Here is a 19652-nt window from a genome sequence, read left to right on the forward strand (position 1 = left end):
AAGAAATCCATCAAGGCTTTTCTACCCGATCCAATTATTCTACATGGTAAAATGTTCATAATCCTATTAACAACGTTGTGTAGAACCTATTTGTGAGCACATTATAAGGGTGTTAGTCACACACGCTGCTCCTCCTCTATATGTAGATGTAGATGCCGGTCTCCTCCTCTATATGTAGATGCTGACGTCGGTCTCCTCCTCTATATGTAAATGTAGACGCCGGTCTCCTCCTCTATATGTATATGTAGACGCCGGTCTCCTCCTCTATATGTAGATGCTGACGCCGGTCTCCTCCTCTATATGTAGATGCTGACGCCGGTCTCCTCCTCTATATGTAGATGCTGACGCCGGTCTCCTCCTCTATATGTAAATGTAGACGCCGGTCTCCTCCTCTATATGTATATGTAGACGCCGGTCTCCTCCTCTATATGTATATGTAGACGCCGGTCTCCTCCTCTATATGTAGATGCTGACGCCGGTCTCCTCCTCTATATGTAGATGTAGATGCCGATCTCCTCCTCTATATGTAGATGCTGACGCCGGTCTCCTCCTCTATATGTAGATGCTGACGCCGGTCTCCTCCTCTATATGTAGATGCTGATGCCGGTCTCCTCCTCTATATGTAGATGCTGACGCCGGTCTCCTCCTCTATATGTAGATGCTGACGCCGGTCTCCTCCTCTATATGTAGATGTAGACGCCAGTCTCCTCCTCTATATGTAGATGCTGACGCCGGTCTCCTCCTCTATATGTAGATGTAGACGCCGGTCTCCTCCTCTATATGTAGATGTAGACGCCAGTCTCCTCCTCTATATGTAGATGCTGACGCCGGTCTCCTCCTTTATATGTAGATGTAGACGCCGGTCTCCTCCTCTATATGTAGATGTAGACGCCAGTCTCCTCCTCTATATGTAGATGTAGATGTCGGTCTCCTCCTCTATATGTAGATGCTGACGCCGGTCTCCTCCTCTATATGTAGATGCTGACGCCGGTCTCCTCCTCTATATGTAGATGCTGACGCCGGTCTCCTTATATGAGGTTATGTAACAATAAGAGTTTCAGGTGATCCTGACCCTAGTAACATATAACCCTCGGCTCTTATCCCATTCGCTCTTACACAATTGTTTGTTACATTTAATGATCTTTCTTATTACAGTTTGTTTATTCCTCATATTAGAAATGAAGAAATCCATCAAGGCTTTTCTACCCGATCCAATTATTCTACATGGTAAAATGTTCATAATCCTATTAACAACGTTGTGTAGAACCTATTTGTGAGCACATTATAAGGGTGTTAGTCACACACGCTGCGTATTACAATCCGCCTGTTTACGTGCTGCCATTAGTTAGTCGCCAGAATGCTCCTTGTGACTTATCGTGTTATTGCTATTTTGCTACTTAGATTTTCAATTTTCCAAGTATATTAGACTATTTTTTTAACCTGATTTTCATTAATACTTTTGTCATTTTACACTTCCCCTTTGGTACAACAGAGGTCACAATCTGTCTATCCTCATTCACCGACTCAATATAACTATAGACGTCACATGTACTACAGAGAGCGGTGTGTACTATATAAGTGCATACACTGCTATGATCTGCTCCACTATTCTCTATATATAATGTATACTGTCCCTCCAATACTCTCTATATACACTGTATACTGTCCCTCCAATACTCTCTATATACACTGCTATGATCTGCTCCACTATTCTCTATATATAATGTATACCGTCCCTCCACTATTCTCTATATATAATGTATACCGTCCCTCCACTATTCTCTATATATAATGTATACCGTCCCTCCACTATTCTCTATATATAATGTATACCGTCCCTCCACTATTCTCTATATATAATGTATACCGTCCCTCCACTATTCTCTATATATAATGTATACCGTCCCTCCACTATTCTCTATATATAATGTATACCGTCCCTCCACTATTCTCTATATATAATGTATACCGTCCCTCCACTATTCTCTATATATAATGTATACCGTCCCTCCACTATTCTCTATATATAATGTATACCGTCCCTCCACTATTCTCTATATATAATGTATACCGTCCCTCCACTATTCTCTATATATAATGTATACCGTCCCTCCACTATTCTCTATATATAATGTATACCGTCCCGCCACTATTCTCTATATATAATGTATACCGTCCCTCCACTATTCTCTATATATAATGTATACTGTCCCTCCACTATTCTCTATATATAATGTATACCGTCCCTCCACTATTCTCTATATATAATGTATACCGTCCCTCCACTATTCTCTATATATAATGTATACTGTCCCTCCACTACTCTCTATATATAATGTATACCGTCCCTCCACTATTCTCTATATATAATGTATACCGTCCCTCCACTATTCTCTATATATAATGTATACCGTCCCACCACTATTCTCTATATATATTGTATACCGTCCCTCCACTATTCTCTATATATAATGTATACCGTCCCTCCACTATTCTCTATATATAATGTATACTGTCCCTCCACTACTCTCTATATATAATGTATACCGTCCCTCCACTATTCTCTATATATAATGTATACCGTCCCTCCACTATTCTCTATATATAATGTATACCGTCCCTCCACTACTCTCTATATATAATGTATACCGTCCCTCCACTATTCTCTATATATAATGTATACTGTCCCTCCACTACTCTCCATATTTTTTTTTATCTAAGAGCCGAGGAACGTGCTCTTGAATCACCCAGAGTACAAGAAAAAGTGCAAACGTGTTACACTAAAAATAACGTGCACAAAGGATGCGGTCTATCGCAAGCCCTTCTCCGATAGGAGAGAGGCCCCCCAACAAACCTTACCCTTCGCCTCCGGACCAAAAGGTACCTGCGAGGTTCCAGGTTTGATGTCCCTTTTCGCCGAAGCTACTAAGGGGCCACAAATGCTCCCGGCATCCCCCTTGGTGTTAGCCAAGATATCTGCCCGCAGAGCCGATAACGGTAGGTACCCTGCCCATGCAGGAATACCCGGGGTGTTTGCAGGGAGGTGCGGAACCTAATGGCCACACACGCCTCCCCTAGACCGCCAGGAGGGACACCCAGAAGGGCTACCGCATCCTGACAAATCCTGTGGACACACAACACGCAAAAAGTGACACAGTGAGACAAAAAGAAATAAATAAGTGAATGTGCGCAGATATACTGCCCGGACATCCGGCCGGATCTATAAACATTTCGCCGGGAATTAAGAGGTGAGTGCCACAAGGTGAAGAGTTCATGGTGCCCGTGCTTCCACTCAGTGAGTCCATCCTCCCAGTGAGTTTCGGCACCTCGGGGTCACCACTCCCCGAGTGGCTCTAGACCCTCTCAGCCTCATGGCGAGACCCGGAGGGAACAGGTCACATCGGGGCAGCCGTCGAGCTGATTCCTCAGAACCAGCCCCGGAAAGCCCTGGTACACCTGCCCCCTACCATGCAGCACCCATCCCCACCAGCCCCATACCGGCATAGTCTGCCACCGGCATGAAAACTGATAAGAACAGATACTACACTTGATCTTAGCCAAAAGGCCGAGAAGCGAGAGACTCTCCATATATACTGTATACTGTCCCTCCACTACTCACCATATATACTGTACACTGTCCCTCCACTACACTCCATATATACTGTATACTGTCCCTCCACTACTCACCATATATACTGTATACTGTCCCTCCACTACTCACCATATATACTGTATACTGTCCCTCCACTACTCTCCATATATACTGTATACTGTCCCTCCACTACTCTCCATATATACTGTACACTGTCCCTCCGCTACTCTCCATATATACTGTATACTGTCCCTCCAGTACTCTCCATATATACTGTACACTGTCCCTCCAGTACTCTCCATATATACTGTACACTGTCCCTCCACTACTCTCCATATATACTGTATACTGTCCCTCTGCTACTCTCCATATATACTGTACACTGTCCCTCCACTACTCACCATATATACTGTATACTGTCCCTCCACTACTCTCCATATATACTGTATACTGTCCCTCCACTACTCTCCATATATACGGTATACTGTCCCTCCAGTACTCCCCATATATACTGTCCCTCCGCTACTCTCCATATATACTGTACACTGTCCATCCACTACTCACCATATATACTGTATACTGTCCCTCCAGTACTCTCCATATATACTGTATACTGTCCCTCCATTACTCTCTATATATACTGTACCTCCACTACTCTCTATATACACTGTTCACTGTCCCTCCACTACTCTCCATATATACTGTATACTGTCCCTCCAGTACTCTTCATATATACTGTATACTGTCCCTCCACTACTCTCCATATATACTGTTCACTGTCCCTCCACTACTCTCCATATATACTGTACACTGTCCCTCCAGTACTCTCCATATATACTGTACACTGTCCCTCCACTACTCTCCATATATACTGTATACTGTCCCTCTGCTACTCTCCATATATACTGTACACTGTCCCTCCACTACTCACCATATATACTGTATACTGTCCCTCCACTACTCTCCATATATACTGTATACTGTCCCTCCACTACTCTCCATATATACGGTATACTGTCCCTCCAGTACTCCCCATATATACTGTCCCTCCGCTACTCTCCATATATACTGTACACTGTCCATCCACTACTCACCATATATACTGTATACTGTCCCTCCAGTACTCTCCATATATACTGTATACTGTCCCTCCATTACTCTCTATATATACTGTACCTCCACTACTCTCTATATACACTGTTCACTGTCCCTCCACTACTCTCCATATATACTGTATACTGTCCCTCCAGTACTCTTCATATATACTGTATACTGTCCCTCCACTACTCTCCATATATACTGTTCACTGTCCCTCCACTACTCTCCATATATACTGTATACTGTCCCTCCAGTACTCTCCATATATACTGTATACTGTCCCTCCATTACTCTCCATATATACTGTATACTGTCCCTCCGCTACTCTCCATATATACTGTATACTGTCCCTCCAGTACTCTCCATATATACTGTTTACTGTCCCTCCACTACTCTCCATATACTGTACACTGTACCTCCACTACTCTCCATATATACTGTGGGGGGTACTGCTCCTCACATTGGGGGTACTGCTCCTCACAGTTTGGGTACTGCACCCTCCAGAAGGGGTACTGCTCCTCACATTGGGGATACTGCTCCTCACATTGGGGGTACTGCTCCCTCCAGAAGGGGGTACTGCTCCCTCCAGAAGGGGGGTACTGCTCCCTCCAGAAGGGGGTCTACTCCTCACATTGAGGTACTGCTCCTCACAGTTGGGTACTGCTCCCTCCAGAAGGGGGTACTACTCCTCACAGTGGGGTATTGCTCCTCACATTGGGGGTACTGCTCCCTCCAGAAGGGGTACTACTCCTCACATTGGGGGTACTGCTCCTCACAGTAAGGTACTGATCCTCACAGTGTGGGTACTGCTCCCTCCAGAAGGGGTACTGCTCCTCACATTGGGGGTACTGCTCCTCACATTGGGGGTACTGCTCCCTCCGAAGGGGGTTACTTCTCCCTCCAGAAGGGGGTACTGCTCCTCACAGTTGAGTACTGCTCCCTCCAGAAGGGGGGTACTGCTCCTCACATTGGGGGTACCGCTCCTCGCATTGGGGGCACTGCTCCCTCCAGAAGGGGGGTACTGCTCCTCACAGTGGAGTACTGCTCCTCACAGTGGGGTATTGCTCCTCACAGTGTGGGTACTGCTCCCTCCAGAAGGGGGTACTGCTCCTCACATTGGGGGTACTGCTCCCTCCAGAAGGGATACTACTCCTCACATTGGGGGTACTGCTCCTCACAGTGGAGTACTGCTCCTCACAGTGGGGTATTGCTCCTCACAGTGTGGGTACTGCTCCTCACATTGGGGGTACTGCTCCTCACATTGGGGGTACTGCTCCCTCCAGAAGGGGGGTACTGCTCCCTGCAGAAGGGGGTCTACTCCTCACATTGAGGTATTTCTCCTCACAGTGTGGATACTGCTCCCTCCAGAAGGGGGGTACTGCTCCTCACATTGTGGGTACTGCTCCTCACACTGGGGGTACTGCTCCCTCCAGAAGGGGGTACTGCTCCTCACAGTGTGGATGCTGCTCCCTCCAGAAGGGGGTACTGCTCCTCACATTGGGGGTACTGCTCCTCACAGTTGGGTACTGCTCCCTCCAGAAGTGGGGTACTGCTCCTCATATTGGGGGTACCGCTCCTCGCATTGAGGTACTGCTCCCTCCAGAAGGGGGGTACTGCTCCTCACAGTGTGGGTACTGCTTCCTCCAGAAGGGGGTACTGCTCCTCACATTGGGGGGACTGCTCCTTACAGTGGGGTACTGCTCTTCACAGTGGGGTACTGCTCCTCACAGGGGGGTACTGCTCCCTCCAGAAGGGGGTACTGCTCCTCACATTGGGGGGTACTGCTCCCTCCAGAAGGGGGGTACTGCTACTCACATTAGGGGTACTGCTCCCTTCTGAAGGGGGTACTGCTCCTCACAGTGTGGATGCTGCTCCCTCCAGAAGGGGGGTACTGGTCCTCACATTGGGGGTACTGCTCCTCACAGTTGGGTACTGCTCCCTCCTGAAGGGGGGTACTGTTCCTCACATTGGGGGTACTGCTCCTCACAGTGTGGGTACTGCTCCGTCCAGAAGGGGGTACTGCTCCTCACAGTGGGGGTACTGCTCCTCACAGTGGGGGTACTGCTCCTCACAGGGGGGTACTGCTCCCTCCAGAAGGGGGGTACTGCTCCTCACAGTGGGGTACTGCTCCCTCCAGAAGGGGGTACTGCTCCTCACAGTGGGGTACTGCTCCTCACAGTGGGGTACTGCTCCCTCCAGAAGGGGGTACTGCTCCTCACAGTGTAGGTACTGCTCCCTCCAGAAGGGGTACTGCTCCTCATATTGGGGGTACTGCTCCCTCCAGAAGGGGGTACTGCTCCTCACAGTGTAGGTACTGCTCCTCACATTGGGGGTACTGCTCCTCACATTGGGGGTACTGCTCCCTCCAGAAGGGGGTACTGCTCCTCACAGGGGGGTACTGCTCCCTCCAGAAGGGGGTACTGCTCCTCACAGTGGGGTACTGCTCCCTCCAGAAGGGGGTACTGCTCCTCACAGTGGGGTACTGCTCCTCACAGTGGGGTACTGCTCCCTCCAGAAGGGGGTACTGCTCCTCACAGTGTAGGTACTGCTCCTCACATTGGGGGTACTGCTCCTCACATTGGGGGTACTGCTCCCTCCAGAAGGGGGTACTGCTCCTCACAGTGTAGGTACTGCTCCCTCCAGAAGGGGTACTGCTCCTCATATTGGGGGTACTGCTCCCTCCAGAAGGGGGTACTGCTCCTCACAGTGTAGGTACTGCTCCTCACATTGGGGGTACTGCTCCCTCCAGAAGGGGGTACTGCTCCTCACATTGGGGGTACTGCTCCCTCCAGAAGGGGGTACTGCTCCTCACATTGGGGGTACTGCTCCCTCCAGAAGGGAGGTACTGCTTCTTCCACAGGTGGGTACTGCACACAGCCGCGCCAAATGCAGTTTACATTTAAATGTAATCTGAGGCTGAAACATGATGTAATTGGGACCTTGAATAGATACTGGTAAATCTACAGTGGCAGACATTTTAGCAAAAGTGACAATGTGAAGTGCAGCCATATTGGTTTGAACTAATGAATCAGTCAAAATGTAAACTGATGAAGCTCGCATGCACGCGTGAAACAGCTGTCACACCTTGATTGTCTGCAGCATCTGAATTCTCCCTACACGACCTGCAAGGGTCTTGTCTGTATTTCATCAAGAGAAAATAAACAAACTCTCTGCTTGTAAATAACGTGGTGAGTGCATCTTCATTGTACTGTGGTATATTGTGCGCTATTGGATAGCACCCCCAGCACATTCCGCACGCACCGTGTTTAAAGTCTGTTCACACTCGGCTACTGACGTTACGTAGTACCGCTGGTGCTCAGCAACGCTGTATCTGCTTTATACTTACAAAATGTAAACTGACCCTTTTTTTTATTTTTTTTGCTGCTAAACATTTAGTTATAGGTTTCTCACAAGCTCATTAATAAGTTCTTCCTGTTTGGTCACCAAAAACAAACCAAAAAAAAATCTCTGCCAAAACCGAGTTACCCAACCACTCCGGGCCATTCTATACATTTTGGGTGGACTCATTCATTTCTTTATCCTTTTCTCTTGGTTCCTTGTAAAAGTAAATGTGATAGACAGACCCGGTCTGACAATGTGCCGAGAAGGTTCCTGCTGGGTACCCAGTGTCCTTCCACACATATCATATGTAAACTATATAGGGTGCTGGGGGTATACAGAAGGTCACTGTGTGAGTAAATAGCGGCATCAGTAGGTGACCAGAGCAAGGAAGCCCCCTGTAACAAATCTGAGACGTGAGGTGGAGGTCCTTAAGGCTAGGCCATCACAGTCCATTCAATCTGCTTTATATCAGTTGGCTACCAGTGCACCTCCTGAAACTTGTAATACTTCTCGATACTCTGCGATACCCAACGCTGCAGGGTGGAGACAATTGAGGTATAATTCACTTACGGGAATGACTTGGCCTGTCCTGAAGCCAATTAGGTCCTAGATTGCATTGAGGCACTTGTATAGCTTTCTCCTCACTGACTTGAGATTAGGAGTATAGCCCTTTAGGCTACTGACCACAAGGTATTCCCTTTGGTGGTGAACAATGGACTTCCAGAGTCTGTGGCTCTGTGGGTGGTCTTAAGGCCTACACTAGAGATGCTAGATTAGACTGTACTTCACCTCTCCACACCTTGCAAGCACTAGACTACACGCCACACTCAACTTCAGGGACAGGATATCATTTCTCAGGCTTCCTAATAAAAGCCTATATTTAGTGTGTGTGCCGCCCATTGCCCCTGATCTCAAAACAAAATAACCTCCTGGGGCATCAGTGCTCATAGTACCTGAAGGACATTAGTCATACAATGTCAGTGCAGATAATGGACACATTACATAAGGTGCAAATACAATGAGGTACAGAGGGTCAAAACTTAAAGGGGTACTCCGCCCCTAGATATCTTATCTCCTATCCAAAGTATAGGGGATAAGATGTCTGACCAAGGGGGTTCTGCAGGTGGGGATCCCAGCAATCTCGGCTGCGGCACCCAAGACATCCAGCAGACAGGGTGAACTTCGCTCTGTGCTGGTGCTCCGCTCCGATTGGCAATGCGGGGGTAGAAGCTCGTGATGTCATTACCATGCCCCCCCCCCATGCAAGTCTATGGGAGAAAGCATGACATCACGAGCCGCCAGCGCTGCAACCGACGCTCTAAACAAACACTGGGTGCAGCAGGGAGATTGCAGGGGTCCTTCGCGATCAGACATCTTGTCCCTCATCCTTTGGATAGGGCATGAGTACACCTTTAAGGGTAACTCCTCCAACAACCACAAAACAGAACAGACAGTTCTGGGCTGAGGAGTCCAGTGGGAAGTGTCTTCAATGACGTCCAAGTATGAATGTTCATCTGATACAGCTGCCAGTCACTGAGTAGGACCTCCTACTGGACTCCAAAACCTAAGTCAGTGAGTAGGACCTCCTACTGGACTCCTAAGCCCACAATTAATGGGAATGTCTGAATATTATCCTACACAGCTATATATGGCTGTTCTCAGCTCCTCCTGCTCTACAACTCTACAAGATTCAGTTTCTTCATTGTAAAAGCGCAAATGATAGAAAAAGGGAAAAAAATGGTCTTGGAGGCGCTGCTCAAAAGGAGGTCACAAACGGAGAGAGTAAGGATAGGGGATAAGTTTCAGATCGTGGGGGGTCTGACCGCTGGGGCCCCCCATGATCTCTCTGAATGGGGCCCCGGCTCGCTGGCCAGAGTTTTCCTGTTTAGTTCTTGGAGTCTGTTCAGACTGATCCGGTTCTCAGCCCAGTATTCTGTATTGAGTTTTCCTGTTTAGTTCTTGGAGTCTGTTCAGACTGATCCGGTTCTCAGTCCAGTGTTCGGTATTGAGTTTTCCTGTTTAGTTCTTGGAGTCTGTTCAGACTGATCCGGTTCTCAGCCCAGTATTCTGTATTGAGTTTTCCTGTTTAGTTCTTGGAGTCTGTTCAGACTGATCCGGTTCTCAGCCCAGTGTTCGGTATTGAGTTTTCCTGTTTAGTTCTCGGAGTCTGTTCAGACTGATCCGGTTCTCAGCCCAGTGTTCTGTATTGAGTTTTCCTGTTTAGTTCTTGGAGTCTGTTCAGACTGATCCGGTTCTCAGTCCAGTGTTCGGTATTGAGTTTTCCTGTTTAGTTCTTGGAGTCTGTTCAGACTGATCCGGTTCTCAGCCCAGTGTTCTGTATTGAGTTTTCCTGTTTAGTTCTTGGAGTCTGTTCAGACTGATCCGGTTCTCAGCCCAGTATTCTGTATTGAGTTTTCCTGTTTAGTTCTTGGAGTCTGTTCAGACTGATCCGGTTCTCAGCCCAGTGTTCTGTATTGAGTTTTCCTGTTTAGTTCTTGGAGTCTGTTCAGACTAATCCAGTTCTCAGTCCAGTGTTCTGTATTGAGTTTTCCTGTTTAGTTCTTGGAGTCTGTTCAGACTGATCCGGTTCTCAGCCCAGTATTCTGTATTGAGTTTTCCTGTTTAGTTCTTGGAGTCTGTTCAGACTGATCCGGTTCTCAGCCCAGTATTCTGTATTGAGTTTTCCTGTTTAGTTCTTGGAGTCTGTTCAGACTGATCCGGTTCTCAGCCCAGTGTTCTGTGTTGAGTTTTCCTGTTTAGTATCTTGACCCATATTCCTCCATGTTATGGAGTTTGGCTTTTGGAGTTTTTCTTGTATCTGTGTAGTGTAAATTGTGTTCTAGTATCCTGACCTGTGTGGAGTCTGACATTAGTTAACCTGTTCATCCCCTGCATATCCTGGTCCTGTTAACCCGTTTTATATTTATACAGTTTTCCAGTTTTGTTCATATTATCATATCTCCCGTTTATCTTGTCTCTGGTTCCTGAACTGATTGTCAGTTTGCAATATCTTGCCTTGACATTCCTGTTTGTTGGTTATTGTGTTAACCCCTTATGTACTTGACTTGTACCCCAACTTTGTACAGTTTCCATTAATTATTTTAGCACAGTACATGGACCATCTTTGTGGTTGTAGATCCGTCACCTAGGGTGGATATGAAAATAAGAAGGGACAGCGGCTTTAGGAAACGTTAGGGCATACTTCTTACTCGCCCATTCATGACACTAGGGTTCATATTTGATGAGTGATATTTATTGTCCTATACTGATATATTTCTTTTTTACTTTTCTTATTCTTTTTACATTTCTTTTCTTACTATTATGTACTGGTATATATAGTATTGTATATCTCTATATAAGACTATTAATAGAATACACACAATTGTTGAAGGAGACATAGGTGTAGTGACAGTGGGTCATGTAAGCAGCAGATGCCTGTCCATGTATAATATTATGTTAACTTATAATGTATAATGTTTTATGTTATAATGTATAATGTTAATGTTACAATATATAATGTTAGAATGTATAATGTTATATTATGTTACAATGTATAATGTTATGTTCTATTATAATGTTTAATGTTATGTTATAAAGCAAAATGTTATGTTATAATGTATAATGTTATGTTACAATGTATAATGTTATGTTATAAAGCAAAATGTTACGTTATAATGTATAATGTTATGTTACAATGTATAATGTTACAATCTATAATGATATATTATAATGTATAATGTTTTGATATATTATAATGCATAATAGTTATGTTATAATGTTTTGTTATAATGTATAATGTTACAGTGAATAATCTTATGTTATAATGTATAATGTTACAATGTATAATCGTATGTTATAATATATAATGTTACAATTACATAGTTATAGTTAGTACGGTAGAAAAAAGACATACGCCCATCAAGTTCAACCAGGGAATTAAGGGGTAGTGGTGTGGTGGGATATTAGGGGAAGGGATGGGATTTTATATTTCTTCATAAGCATTAATGTTATTTTGTTCCAGGAATGTATCTAACCCTGTTTTACATTTATTAATCGTTTCTGCTGTGACTAGTTCCTGAGGTAGACCGTTCCATAAATTCACAGTTCTTATGGTAAAGAAGGCGTGTCGCCCCTTGAGACTAAACCTTTTCTTCTCCAAATGGAGGGAGTGCCCTTAACCTGGAACAGTTTTTCTCCATATTTTTTGTATGGGCCATTAATATACTTATATACGTTTATCATATCCCCCCTTAAACGTCTCTTCTCAAGACTAAACAATTGTAACTCCTTTAATCGCTCCTCATAGCTAAGATGTTCCAGGCCCCATATTAGTTTAGTCGCGCGTCTCTGCACTAGTGTTGAGCGGCATAGGCCATATTCGAATTCGCGAATATTCGCGAATATATGGACGAATATTCGTCTTATATTCGCGAATATTCGCATATTTGAAATATTAACATTTTATTTTCGCATATGCGAACATTCGCATATGCGAAAATTAGCATATGTAAATTTTCGCATATGCGAAAATTCGCACGCCAGTCTCACACAGTAGTATTAGAGCCTTCTTTACACCACACAAGCTGTTGGCAGAGAGGGATGATCACTGTGATGTGTACTATGAAGAAAAAAAAAAAAAAATATTCGTAATTACGAATATATAGTGCTATATTCGCGAATATTTGCGAATTCGCGAATATGCGATATTCGCAAATAAAATTTGCATTGCGAATATTCGCGAGCAACACTACTCTGCACCCTTTCCAGCTCCGCAGTGTCCCTTTTATGGACAGGCGACCAAAACTGAACACCATATTCCAGGTGAGGCCGTACCAATGCTTTATAAAGGGGGAGTATTATGTCCCTGTCCCTCGAGTCAATGCCTCTTTTTATACATGACAATATCCTGCCGGCTTTGGAAGCAGCAGCCTGACATTGTGCTATTCTGTAGTCTGTGATCTACAAGTCACCCAGATCCTTCTCTACCAGTGACTCTGCCAGTTTAATCCCCCCTAAGACATACGACGCTGCAGGTTATTAGTATACACAGCCCCCCTCTATATACACAGCCCCCTCTCTATATACACAGCCCCCTCTATATACACAGCCCCCTCTATATACACAGCCCCCCCTCTATATACACAGCCCCCCTCTATATACACATCCTCTATAGACTGCACCATGCTACAAAGCTTGGTGTCATCTGCAAAGATAGAAACAGAGCTGTTAATACCATCCTCTATATACACAGCCCCCCTCTATATACACAGCCCCCCTCTATATACACAGCCATTCCTCTATATCCACAGCCCCCCTCTATATACACAGCCCCCCTCTATATACACAGCCCCCCTCTATATCCACATCCCCCCTCTATATCCACAGGCCCCCCTCTATATACAGAGCCCCCCTCTATATACACAGCCCCCCTCTATATACAGAGCCCCCTCTATATCCACAGCCCCCCTCTATATCCACAGCCCCCCTCTATATACACAGCCCCCCTCTATATACACAGCCCCCCTCTATATACACAGCCCCCCCCTCTATATACACAGCCTCCCTCTATATACACAGCCCCCCTCTATATACACAGCCCCCCTCTATATACACAGCCCCCCCTCTATATACACAGCCCCCCTCTATATACACAGCCCCCCCTCTATATACACAACCCCCCTCTATATACACAGCCCCCCCCTCTATATACACAGCCCCCCTCTATATACACAGCCCCCCTCTATATACACAGCCCCACCTCTATATACACAGCCCCCCTCTATATCCACAGCCCCCCTCTATATCCACAGCCCCCCCTCTATATACACTGCCCCCCTCTATATACACAGACCCCCTCTATATACACAGCCCCCCTCTATATACACAGCCCCCCTCTATATGCACAGCCATTCCTCTGTCAAGGCTTCTACTCACCTCTTCATAAAAGCAGATTAGATTGGTGACAACTTCTATCCTTAGTAAACCCATGCTGGCTATCACTTATAATACTATTATCCCCTATGTATTCCTGTATGTAATCCCTTATAAGTCCTTCAAACAATTTACCCACAATGCACGTTAAACTTACCGGTCTATAGTTTCCTGGGGAAGACCTAGAGCCCTTTTTGAAGATTGGCACCACATTCGCCTTGCGCCAGTCCCTTGGCACAATACCAGACACCAGAGAATCTCTAAATATCATGAACAAGGGTACAGATATTACTGAACTTACCTCTCTAAGAACTCTTGGGTGTAGTCCATCCGGCCCTGGGGATTTGCTTACATTTATATCACTTAACTTACCTTGTACCATCTCTACATTAAGCCAGTTCAGTACATTACATGATGTGTTACCAGCACTGACCTGTACATGATGTGTTACCAGCACTGACCTGTACATGATGTGTTACCAGCACTGACCTGTACATGATGTGTTACCAGCACTGACCTGTACATGATGTGTTACCAGCACTGACCTGTACATGATGTGTTACCAGCACTGACCTGTACATGATGTGTTACCAGCACTGACCTGTACATGATGTGTTACCAGCACTGACCTGTACATGATGTGTTACCAGCACTGACCTGTACATGATGTGTTACCAGCACTGACCTGTACATGATGTGTTACCAGCACTGACCTGTACATGATGTGTTACCAGCACTGACCTGTACATGATGTGTTACCAGCACTGACCTGTACATGATGTGTTACCAGCACTGACCTGTACATGATGTGTTACCAGCACTGACCTGTACATGATGTGTTACCAGCACTGACCTGTACATGATGTGTTACCAGCACTGACCTGTACATGATGTGTCACCAGCACTGACCTGTACATGATGTGTTACCAGCACTGACCTGTACATGATGTGTTACCAGCACTGACCTGGCCAATGTCAGCTCCTTTTTCTTCCATAGTATATACAGAAGTAAAGAACCCATTCAGTAGCTCCGCCTTTTCTTGATCGCCCGTGACAACCTCCCCATTATCATTATTAAGGGGTCCTACATGCTCTGTCCTTGGGTTTTTTGCATTTATATATCTAAAAAAAATATTTAGGATTAGTTTTGCTTTCTTTGGTCACCTGTCTCTCATTTTGAATTTTTGCTGTTTTTATTACATATTTACAGATTGTATAATGTATAATGTTACAATGTATAAATGTTATGTTATAATGTTACAATGTATAATGTTATGTTATAATGTATAATAATGTATAATGCTATTATCGATCTACACCCGCTCTGATCTCTGACATCATATCATGCAGCACTATGTATAATGCACTAGTCAGGGGAAATATAGAGTTAAATGCTATGGAAACCTTTCAATACATTTTTGTATAGCTGCATTGGGGTTACTTTGGAGTAAAAAACATCTTTCCTATAAGTCCTTATTAAAATTTTTACTCTTCTGCAGCTGCACAATCTCACATATAGTCCAGGCTGCTCGGTCTTATTTAGAGTGAAATTCCTATGAGAAGCTACATAACAGCTCAGTCTCCAGCCCCTCTCTCTCTCCTCTCCTGACAGCTCAGTCTCCAGCCCCTCTCTCTCTCCTCTCCTGAAAGCTCAGTCTCCAGCCCCTCTCTCTCTCCTCGCCTGACAGCTCAGTCTCCAGCCTCTCTCTCTCCTCTCCTGACAGCTCAGTCTCCAGCCCCTCTCTCTCCTCTCCTGACAGCTCAGTCTCCAGCCCCTCTCTCTCCTCTCCTGACAGCTCAGTCTCCAGCCCCTCTCTCTCCTCCCCTGACAGCTCAGTCTCCAGCCCCTCTCTCTCCTCTCCTGACAGCTCAGTCTCCAGCCCCTCTCTCTCTCCTCTCCTGACAGCTCAGTCTCCAGCCCCTCTCTCTCTCCTCGCCTGACAGCTCAGTCTCCAGCCTCTCTCTCTCCTCTCCTGACAGCTCAGTCTCCAGCCCCTCTCTCTCCTCTCCTGACAGCTCAGTCTCCAGCCCCTCTCTCTCCTCTCCTGACAGCTCAGTCTCCAGCCCCTCTCTCTCCTCCCCTGACAGCTCAGTCTCCAGCCCCTCTCTCTCCTCCCCTGACAGCTCAGTCTCCAGCCCCTCTCTCTCCTCTCCTGACAGCTCAGTCTCCAGCCCCTCTTTCTCCTCCCCTGACAGCTCAGTCTCCAGCCCCTCTCTCTCTCCTCTCCTGACAGCTCAGTCTCCAGCCCCTCTCTCTCTCCTCTCCTGAAAGCTCAGTCTCCAGCCCCTCTCTCTCTCCTCGCCTGACAGCTCAGTCTCCAGCCTCTCTCTCTCCTCTCCTGACAGCTCAGTCTCCAGCCCCTCTCTCTCCTCTCCTGACAGCTCAGTCTCCAGCCCCTCTCTCTCCTCTCCTGACAGCTCAGTCTCCAGCCCCTCTCTCTCCTCCCCTGACAGCTCAGTCTCCAGCCCCTCTCTCTCCTCTCCTGACAGCTCAGTCTCCAGCCCCTCTCTCTCTCCTCTCCTGACAGTTCAGTCTCCAGCCCCTCTCTCTCTCCTCGCCTGACAGCTCAGTCTCCAGCCTCTCTCTCTCCTCTCCTGACAGCTCAGTCTCCAGCCCCTCTCTCTCCTCTCCTGACAGCTCAGTCTCCAGCCCCTCTCTCTCCTCTCCTGACAGCTCAGTCTCCAGCCCCTCTCTCTCCTCCCCTGACAGCTCAGTCTCCAGCCCCTCTCTCTCCTCCACTGACAGCTCAGTCTCCAGCCCCTCTCTCTCCTCTCCTGACAGCTCAGTCTCCAGCCCCTCTCTCTCCTCCCCTGACAGCTCAGTCTCCAGCCCCTCTCTCTCCTCTCCTGACAGCTCAGTCTCCAGCCCCTCTCTCTCCTCCCCTGACAGCTCAGTCTCCAGACCCTCTCTCTCCTCTCCTGACAGCTCAGTCTCCAGCCCCTCTCTCTCCTCTCCTGACAGCTCAGTCTCCAGCCCCCTCTCTCCTCTCCTGACAGCTCAGTCTGCAGCCCCTCTCTCTCCTCCCCTGACAGCTCAGTCTCCAGCCCCTCTCTCTCCTCTCCTGACAGCTCAGTCTCCAGCCCCTCTCTCTCCTCTCCTGACAGCTCAGTCTCCAGCCCCTCTCTCTCCTCTCCTAACAGCTCAGTCTCCAGCTCCTCTCTCTCCTCTCCTGACAGCTCAGTCTCCAGCCCCCCTCTCTCCTCTCCTGACAGCTCAGTCTCCAGCCCCTCTCTCCTCTCCTGACAGCTCAGTCTCCAGCCCCTCTCTCTCCTCTCCTAACAGCTCAGTCTCCAGCTCCTCTCTCTCCTCTCCTGACAGCTCAGTCTCCAGCCCCCCTCTCTCCTCTCCTGACAGCTCAGTCTCCAGCCCCTCTCTCCTCTCCTGACAGCTCAGTCTCCAGTCCCTCTCTCTCCTCTCCTGACAGCTCAGTCTCCAGCCCCTCTCTCATCTCCTGACAGCTCAGTCTCCAGCCCCTCTCTCGCCTCTGCTGACAGCTCAGTCTCCAGCCCCTCTCTCTCCTCTCCTGACAGCTCAGTCTCCAGCCCCTCTCTCTCCTCTCCTGACAGCTCAGTCTTCAGCCCCTCTCTCTCCTCTCCTGATAGCTCAGTCTCCAGCCCCTCTCTCTCCTCCCCTGACAGCTCAGTCTCCAGCCCCTCTCTCTCCTCTCCTGACAGCTCAGTCTCCAGCCCCTCTCTCTCCTCTCCTGATAGCTCAGTCTCCAGCCCCTCTTTCTCCTCTCCTGACAGCTCCGTCTCGAGCCCCTCTCTCTCCTCTCCTGACAGCTCAGTCTCCAGCCCCTCTCTCTCCTCTCCTGACAGCTCAGTCTCCAGCCCCCCTCTCTCCTCTCCTGACAGCTCAGTCTCCAGCCCCCCTCTCTCCTCTCCTGACAGCTCAGTCTCCAGCCCCTCTCTCCTCTACTGACAGCTCAGTCTCCAGCCCCTCTCTCCTCTACTGACAGCTCAGTCTCCAGCCCCTCTCTCTCCTCTCTTGACAGCTCAGTCTCCAGCCCCTCTCTCTCCTGACAGCTCAGTCTGCAGCCCCTCTCTCTCCTCCCCTGACAGCTCAGTCTCCAGCCCCTCTCTCTCCTCTCCTGACAGCTCAGTCTCCAGCCCCTCTCTCTCCTCTCCTGACAGCTCAGTCTCCAGCCCCTTTCTCTCCTCTCCTAACAGCTCAGTCTCCAGCTCCTCTCTCTCCTCTCCTGACAGCTCAGTCTCCAGCCCCCCTCTCTCCTCTCCTGACAGCTCAGTCTCCAGCCCCTCTCTCCTCTACTGACAGCTCAGTCTCCAGCCCCTCTCTCTCCTCTCCTGACAGCTCAGTCTCCAGCCCCTCTCTCTCCTCTCCTGATAGCTCAGTCTCCAGCCCCTCTTTCTCCTCTCCTGACAGCTCAGTCTCCAGTCCCTCTCTCTCCTCTCCTGACAGCTCAGTCTCCAGCCCCTCTCTCCTCTCCTGACAGCTCAGTCTCCAGCCCCTCTCTCTCCTCTGCTGACAGCTCAGTCTCCAGCCCCTCTCTCTCCTCTCCTGACAGCTCAGTCTCCAGCCCCTTTCTCTCCTCTCCTAACAGCTCAGTCTCCAGCTCCTCTCTCTCCTCTCCTGACAGCTCAGTCTCCAGCCCCCCTCTCTCCTCTCCTGACAGCTCAGTCTCCAGCCCCTCTCTCCTCTACTGACAGCTCAGTCTCCAGCCCCTCTCTCTCCTCTCCTGACAGCTCAGTCTCCAGCCCCTCTCTCTCCTCTCCTGATAGCTCAGTCTCCAGCCCCTCTTTCTCCTCTCCTGACAGCTCAGTCTCCAGTCCCTCTCTCTCCTCTCCTGACAGCTCAGTCTCCAGCCCCTCTCTCTCCTCTCCTGACAGCTCAGTCTCCAGCCCCTCTCTCTCCTCTGCTGACAGCTCAGTCTCCAGTCCCTCTCTCTCCTCTCCTGACAGCTCAGTCTCCAGCCCCTGTCTCTCCTCTCCTGACAGCTCAGTCTCCAGCCCCTCTCTCTCCTCTCCTGATAGCTCAGTCTCCAGCCCCTCTTTCTCCTCTCCTGACAGCTCAGTCTCCAGTCCCTCTCTCTCCTCTCCTGACAGCTCAGTCTCCAGCCCCTCTCTCTCCTCTCCTGACAGCTCAGTCTCCAGCCCCTCTCTCTCTCCTCTCCTGACAGCTCAGTCTCCAGCCCCTCTCTCTCCTCTCCTGACAGCTCAGTCTCCAGCCCTTCTCTCTCCTCTCCTGACAGCTCAGTCTCCAGCCCCTCTCTCTCTCCTCTCCTGACAGCTCAGTCTCCAGCCCCTCTCTCTCCTCTCCTGACAGCTCAGTCCCCAGCCCCTCTCTCTCCTCTCCTGACAGCTCAGTCTCCAGACCCTCTCTCTCCTCTGCTGACAGCTCAGTTTCCAGCCCCTCTCTCTGATCTCCTGACAGCTCAGTCTCCAGCCTCTCTCTCCTCTCCTGACAGCTCAGTCTCCAGCCTATCTTACTAGTTTCCGATGGCTCCGCTTTTAACCCTTTTCTCTTCTCTTATAATGGTTCGGTCTCTAGCCTCTTTCTGTCACCTTTTAGATATTTTCTCTTGTATACAGCCCCTATGGTGACCTGTGAATCTTTATTGTTACAAATTAAAAACAAACCCATGTAATGTAATATCCCTTAGACATACTGTTTTTGTCCACGTAAACCCGACTTCTTGATCGCGAGTTGCAATGAAGGCTGCGGCCCTAC

The 19652-nt window shown here is 48.1% G+C and overlaps 1 pseudogene; it reads right to left on the reverse strand.

Moving 5' to 3' along the window:
- Positions 1 to 3468: 3468 nt before the first annotated feature.
- Positions 3469 to 3577, reverse strand: LOC130277907 (U2 spliceosomal RNA; annotated as a pseudogene).
- Between the last annotated feature and the right edge of the window lie 16075 nt (positions 3578 to 19652).

The sequence above is a fragment of the Hyla sarda genome, chromosome 6 (genome assembly GCF_029499605.1).
Source record: "Hyla sarda isolate aHylSar1 chromosome 6, aHylSar1.hap1, whole genome shotgun sequence".
Taxonomy (NCBI): domain Eukaryota; kingdom Metazoa; phylum Chordata; class Amphibia; order Anura; family Hylidae; genus Hyla; species Hyla sarda.